The following is a 7,500-nucleotide window of genomic DNA, read 5'->3' as shown; positions in this document are numbered from 1 at the left end:
CACACACACACGTACACACACACACGTACACACACACGCACGCACACACACACGTACACACACACACGTACACACGTACACACACACACGTACAGACACACACGTACACACACACACACGTACACACACACACACACGTACACACACACAAACACACGTACACACACACACATATACACACACACGTACGCGTACACACTCATACACACACGTACACACACACATACACACACGTACACAAACACACACGTACACAAACACACACGTACACAAACACACGTACACACACACACACACGTACACACACACGCACACACACACACGTACACACACACACATACACACACACGTACACACACACACGTACACACACACACGTACACACACACACGTACACACACACGTACACACACACACGTACACACACACACACGTACACACACACGTACACACACACGTACACACACACGTACACACACACACGTACACACACACACGTACACACACACACACACGTACACACGTACACACACACACGTACACACACACACACGTACACACACACACGTACACACACACGTACACGTACACACACGTACACACACGTACACACACACGTACACACACGTACACACGTACACACACGTACACACGTACACACACACGTACACACACACGTACACACACACGTACACACACGTACACACACGTACACACACGTACACACACGTACACACACACGTACACACACGTACACACACGTACACACACGTACACACACGTACACGCACACGTACACACACGCACACGTACACGCACACGTACACACACGTACACGCACACGTACACACACGTACACGCACACGTACACGCACACGTACACGCACACGTACACACTCGCGCACGTACACACTCGCACACACACACTCGCACACACACACTCGCACACACACACTCGCACACACACACTCGCACACACACACTCGCACACACACACTCACACACACTCACGCACACACACACTCGCACACACACTCCCACACACACACTCACACACACACACTCGCACACACACACACTCGCACACACACACTCGCACACACACACTCGCACACACACACTCGCACACACACACTCGCACACACACACTCGCACACACACACTCGCACACACACACTCGCACACACACACTCGCACACACACACTCGCACACACACACTCGCACACACACACTCGCACACACACACTCGCACACACACACACTCGCACACACACACACTCGCACACACACACACTCGCACACACACACACTCGCACACACACACACTCGCACACACACTCGTACACACACACACACACACACACACACACGCACTTTGTGCCCATTTATTTAACGATTTGTAATCTTCCCACTCACCATTTTTAGTTGGATTTATCTTGATATGACACGTTGGTCAAACCAAAGTGTTTGTTATGACCCCACTCCTTAATAGTTTTCATTACTGAGTCTTGTGCTCGCCCCCACGCCCCCCTTTGCACGTCCGCCCACCAGCTCACCCCTCTTGGCACGTCAGGCTCGCCCCCCCCCTTTTGCTCGTCCGCCCGGCAGCTCGCCCCCCTCCTTTGCACGTCCACCCGTCGGCTCACCCCTCGTTTTGCGTGTCCGGCTCGCCCCCCTTGTGCGTCCACCCACCGGCTCGCCCCCTTTGCGCGTCCACCCGCCAGTTCGCCCCCCTTTGCACGTCCGTCCGCTGGCTCACCCCTTTGCGCATCCGCTCGCCCCCTTTGCACGTCTACCCACCGGCTTGCCCCCTTTGTGCGTCTACCCACCGGCTCGCCCCCCTTTGTGCGTCCGCCCACCGGCTTGCCCCCCTTTGCGCGTCTGCCCATCGGTTCGCCCCCCTTTGTGTGTCCGCCCGCCGGCTCGCCCCCCTTTGCGTGTCCGCTCGCCCCCCTTGCGCGTCCACCCACCGGCTCACCCCGCTTTGCGCGTTTCTGCTCACCACCTTGCGGCCCTTTGCCGTGCGCCTGCTTGCCGCCTCATGGCCCTTTGCCTTTGCGCTCCTGCCCTCCCGTTCGCGACCCTTTCGTGCACATGTGCCTGCCTGACAGATCGCAGACCATTTCGGAGCACAGTACAGAGCGAGAAGGGAACTCGGTAGGGCACATACCTCTGTCACCCAATGCCTGATCCATGAGAACATATCGGGCCCATGACATTTTTGAAATATGCTGTGTATCGTTTTTGGCCCTAACTCTCAATGGTGAAGAATCACTTTGAGAATTAAATAATTCTCATATCCAGATCCGGATTCAGATCTTCACCAAAATCGAATCTATTTGTCCTTGCTATGCCCCCAACGTGTCTACCAAGTTTCATCCCGATCCGTCCACAACTTTTTGAGATATCCTGCTATATATTTGTTTCGCCTGATCTCTCAATGGTGAAGAATCACTTAAAGAATTATCAGATCCGGATGTTCACCAAAATTGAATCAATCAAAGCAAATAGGGTTTTAGGTTCGATTCGGAGGGGGATAATTTATACATCAAAAGAGGTGGTGTTGACATTGTACAGAAATTTAATGAGGCCACATCTAGAATATTGTGTGCAGTTTTGTTCACCACAGTTCTGGAAGCTCATGGATGCCATCGAGAGAGTTCAGCGCTGGGCTACTTGATTGATGGCCTCGCTAGCTAGACTCAGCTATGAGGAGCAGCTGAAGGAGACGGCTTTATACACTAGAAAGGAGGCGGTTACGAGGAGATATGATGGAGCTGTTTAACATAATGAAAGGTAGAGATAAAATAAATGCAGATGGATTTTCAATAGAGTAGACAGTGATAGAACCATGGGTCATCTCAGCCTGAGAGTAAAGAAGAGGAGAGTTAAGACTGTAGTAAGGCAGGGTACTTTCACTCAGAGAGTAGTTGATGCATGGAATGGTCTCCCTGGAAAGGTAGTAGCAGCAGAAACATCAGATAAGTTTAAATTGGAATTAGATGGGTACCTGGAAGTTGTGGAGATAGAGGGGGATGGGGATGTTGACAGGACTTTTAGGTAGTTTGAGCATTGATGTGTAATTGTGTGCACGTGTACAGAGTGCTGTTGGTGGGGGTCTCGTCAAGGGGTGTTGTGTGTTTTTTGACCAAGCCCATGCCCCCTCCCCTGAGGAGAAAATAAATAAATAATAATAATGATACGACAAAAACTTCAAAAAAAACAACAACACAAAACGCATGATTAAAACTAAATAAATAAATAATTTTGCATTTTCTTCTTTTGATCTTGTGTTGATCAATTAGTACGGTGCTGATGTGGCGCTGGCATGATGTGCTGAATGGCCTCCACGTGTCTGATTTCCTTGTATTTCTTTCTTCTTACACACCCAACTTGTCCAAGTTTCGTCGGGATCCGTCCACAACTTTTTGAGATCACCTTCACACAAAGAAACAGACAAACAAATGAACACACAGAAAGAGGTGAAGACATAACCTCATTCACCTTCGGTGGCGGAGGTAATTGCAGGAACTTACAGCCCAACCCGGAGGCATGACAGTCTGAATCAACCTGCCTGTTGTTAATTCAACCGAGAAACAGCGGCTTGAACTGAAGACCCTTAGATATTAAGCCAGCCTCCTAACCGTTTAGCCAACACCAGGCTTTCCAGTCCCTTAATGGCCTGTGCCTTTCCAGTCCCTTAATGGCCTGTGCCTTTCCAGTCCCTTAATGGCCTGTGCCTTTCCAGTCCCTTGTTTGCCCCTCGTGGCATGTTTTTTTTTCTGCTGTTGTTGCAGTGTTTTTAATATGGTGCCAAAGTGCCAGATTCTTTCCAGCCACCTGTCCTAAAGCTTGTATTCATCGGTTATTGGATCACTTGCACAATCTTCTCCTCCTTTGTTTTCGGATCTTTGTCGTATTGTATTACTTTCGAAGATGAACTCTCCTTTCCCAAGAGATTTTTGTTTTTTATTTTTATTCACATTAATTTAATTATTTGTTGAATGGCTTCGATGTAATTTTGCAAAATACAAACTGTCATTGCATCACATTTATTGCACTAATGAAATGCTTCTGCAAATTTATGTTTCAAGTTGGCTCTTGAGTGATCCACTTGCCAATAAAAGGCAATTAAGATATGTTCTTGTACTCACAACCTTAATTGCAGACTTTTAAACTCTGACTTTCTTGTTGTGTCTTCGAATTGGTTGATCAGGTTGTTGTGAAGCCGACATCTTTGATTTTCTCAGCTTTCAAAATGTGATGTTGTCAGATTGCTGTAAGAGAGATCTCATGTTCAAGAACATCCATAGTTTGGTATTTGTTGAAAGTACTTTTATTGTACCGATAAGTATTTTCTATGTTTCCCACGCTGAAGGTGCCAGAGGAATTTTGTTTTTTGGTTGTCCGTCTGAGAGTCCTTCCGTCCGTCCGTGATAAATTTTTGATATGATAACTTGTGAACCATGACAGGGATTTTGATGAAACCTGGTACAGGTATGTACTATGATGCAAATCAAATATGAACTGATGGGATTTTGGGGTCAAAGGTCATGAGACTTTTTGCTGAAAGCAACAGATTAATTGTTTGTCTTGTTTTTTAACCAAATGTGGTACAAAGGTGTATGATGATGCAATGATGAAATGATTAGATTTTTGGTTCAAAGTATCAAAGTTCATGAGACCTTTAGCTGAAAGTAGCAGAGTTTTGTTGCCACAATAATTTGTGAACCACTGAAGCAATTTTGACCAAACTTAGCATAACTATAGACTGTAACACAAAGATTAACTGATTACATTTTGGGTTCAAAGGGTCAGATCAGGTATGGGAGCATGGGCAGGAGCAGCATGTTGCTGCGCCCACTTTCTGCCGCTACTCCAAGGGCCTCCATCTGGCCATCCCCCAGGCAGATGCCTGGCCCGTCCCCATTTCCTTGAGATGCTGATCAACTTGCTGCAACCACGAGGCACGGGGTCAGCCAATTGGCGTCCTCCACTCACGATTCTCCCTGAGAGAATCTGGTGAGCAGGATCAGCGTCAGGAAAACGAGCCACATGTCCATACAGCCACAGCTGACGCTCATGGACTATGCAGGTAACAAATCTCATTTGAATCTCTCTCAGCAACCACTCCGACACAATGTCCGACCAGCGATGGTCAAGGATTCCCGAAGAGACCTGGTACAAAGGAATCAAGTCTCTGTCTCAGATCCTTGGTCAGAGTCCAAGTCTCACATCCGTAGAGCAAGACTGGAAGCACCAAGGACCTGAAAACTCGGTCTTTCTTCCTCCTGCACAGGTACCGGCAACGCCACACCCCATGATCCAGTAAATCCATGACTCCCCAGGTCCGACCCAGGCGTCTATTGACCTCTGGCTCACAGCCAGCAGAGACATGAATATTACTGCCAAGGTAAGTGAATCTCTCCGTGACCTCAATATCCTCACCACAAATAGGTACAGACAGGATAGCAGCATCCAATACGTCATTGAAAGCCTGGATCTTAGTTTTGACCCAGGAAACCCATAATCTCAGCTGCTCCGACTCTCATTCAGCACCTCGAGGGCCCCCAAAAGATATCCATAATCTCCACAAAGATGACAACATCATATGTGAAATCAACGTTTCTTGAAATCAAAGACTTAATTATCCCGATGTTTTGGATCTTGACATTCCCAAATGATGCACCGCAGCTTGATCTCTCCAACATATTCCCCAGAATCCAGTCCATACAAGTGCTGAACAGTGTGGGGCCAGTACACACCCCCTGATGAACTCCAGTACAAGTCTACGACTTAAATCCCCAATTATTCCCTCCGTTTTGTGGGTTTGCCCAGGTAACATGTTTGGCCCAAGGATTTCACCAATCTGGCTAACCAGGCCTGGTATTTGAAGGTGACTCGTGACAAGTCACCCACTCTTCATGGAGGACACTAGAGGATCTTTAACATACACTAATGCCAGAAGATGGGAGACCCAGTTTAATGTCCATCCCAGGGATGACACACCCATTGATATATCCCCCCTGCATAGGAAACAACAACAGGGTGACAGTTTATAACTGGGCCAAGATGCAAACCCAGACATGACTGCTCAGAGGTGAATACACGTACCTCTCAGCTCTATACTAAAATTCGACTGTTGGAGCATTATTTCCCAAGACGCCCAAGTGGAGGTGAATGTTATATTAATTTCACCGTGCGGCCGTTTCGGCGTGCACGGTGACCCAAACTTAGGAATTTACTTGCGCTGGAGAACAGAACCACTGCTCAAAATACACAGCAACTCATTTAAAAGGAAGCAGCCAATGACCTGACTGGATGCCCCGAGCACGTGTAAAAAATTTGGTGGATGTCTGCCAAGCCATTTTCGAGTCTATAACATTCAGACATACATGCCCACAAATACAACTCAGAATTGCCAGATTTTCATCTGATGCTGCAAGCGTAATTGAAAGACTGTTAATTATCCCGATGGAATTTGGTGTTGATGCGCGAAGTAATGAGAGGAGATATGAATTTGGCAACACTGGGCCTTTTGGGAGACCGGCAGACAGTTGGATTGTAAACGAGCAGTCAGCAAAGTAGTAAATATGTCTCCAGGTCCCTTTCTTCCTCTTATAGTTGGTCATATCTTTCATTAAACCAAGCAGGCATTTCAATTAACTTTTTAAACCTGACATTTGATGAGGTCATGTACGAAAGAATGATTTTATGTAGCTCTTGTACAACGATGCTTCGGGTCAGACTTCATGAGTGTGTAGTTCTTATCCATATCTGGTAGATTGTTGGGAATACAATCCCAGTTGGCTGAATAGGCTCACCAGTTTGATATACGATAGTCCTTTGAGGAGAGTCATCACTCATCAGCATCTGCAACTATCTATGTATCATGGGAGCAAATGAGAAAATGGTTGGATGTCATCATGTTTGTCAAAATCTCAGGGGAGTGCATAAGTTCTGGACCATCTGTTAAAACTAAGATCAAGGCGGAAAGTTTATCTCCTACTTGTCACAAAAAAGTAGATAGTACCGACTGTTAGAGCTTTCCTCCCCGCTGTCTGTGGAGGACCTGCAGTGAAACCATTCTTGCAGAAATGAAATGTCACAAACATTGATGGTGGAAATCCTTTTTGTCATTGACTTGAATTAAAATCGGAGAGTCCAAATTATTTTTTTGATAACCACTCTTCCAGCTGTATACTCTTGAACATTAAATTCTTAACCTTATAATATTGTTTTGGTTTATAGTTCCGATATCTCAGGGTTGCTTGGCCTCTTGCTGTATTAGGGTCTTCAGCCATTCCATTCTATATTGATCACTTTTTTTTTTCCTGCAGTGCAGTATTTTCAGTTAAATTAATTCATATTTTCTTTTCTTTCAATGCTACAGAGCTGTCCATTTGAATCAGCAGGGACAAGTCTGGTTTCTTCTTTGAGCTGATTCTGATTGGTGGCTGCTCGATGGGTGAGAGCAAAAGCCCGTAGATTTAGTTAGC

At 46.5% G+C, this 7,500-nt stretch overlaps 1 protein-coding gene across 2 annotated transcripts in view; it reads left to right on the top strand.

Annotated features, from left to right (window-relative positions):
* Positions 1 to 7,500, top strand: part of PDPK1 (3-phosphoinositide dependent protein kinase 1) — a 125,858-nt gene that overhangs the window by 928 nt on the left and 117,430 nt on the right. The gene's annotated exons all lie outside the window — the stretch shown is intronic.

Source organism: Eptatretus burgeri, chromosome 15 (genome assembly GCF_056783735.1).
Source record: "Eptatretus burgeri isolate ZD-2024b chromosome 15, Ebu_testis_v1, whole genome shotgun sequence".
Taxonomy (NCBI): Eukaryota; Metazoa; Chordata; class Myxini; order Myxiniformes; family Myxinidae; genus Eptatretus; species Eptatretus burgeri.
This window is presented reverse-complemented; position numbering and strand designations above follow the sequence as displayed.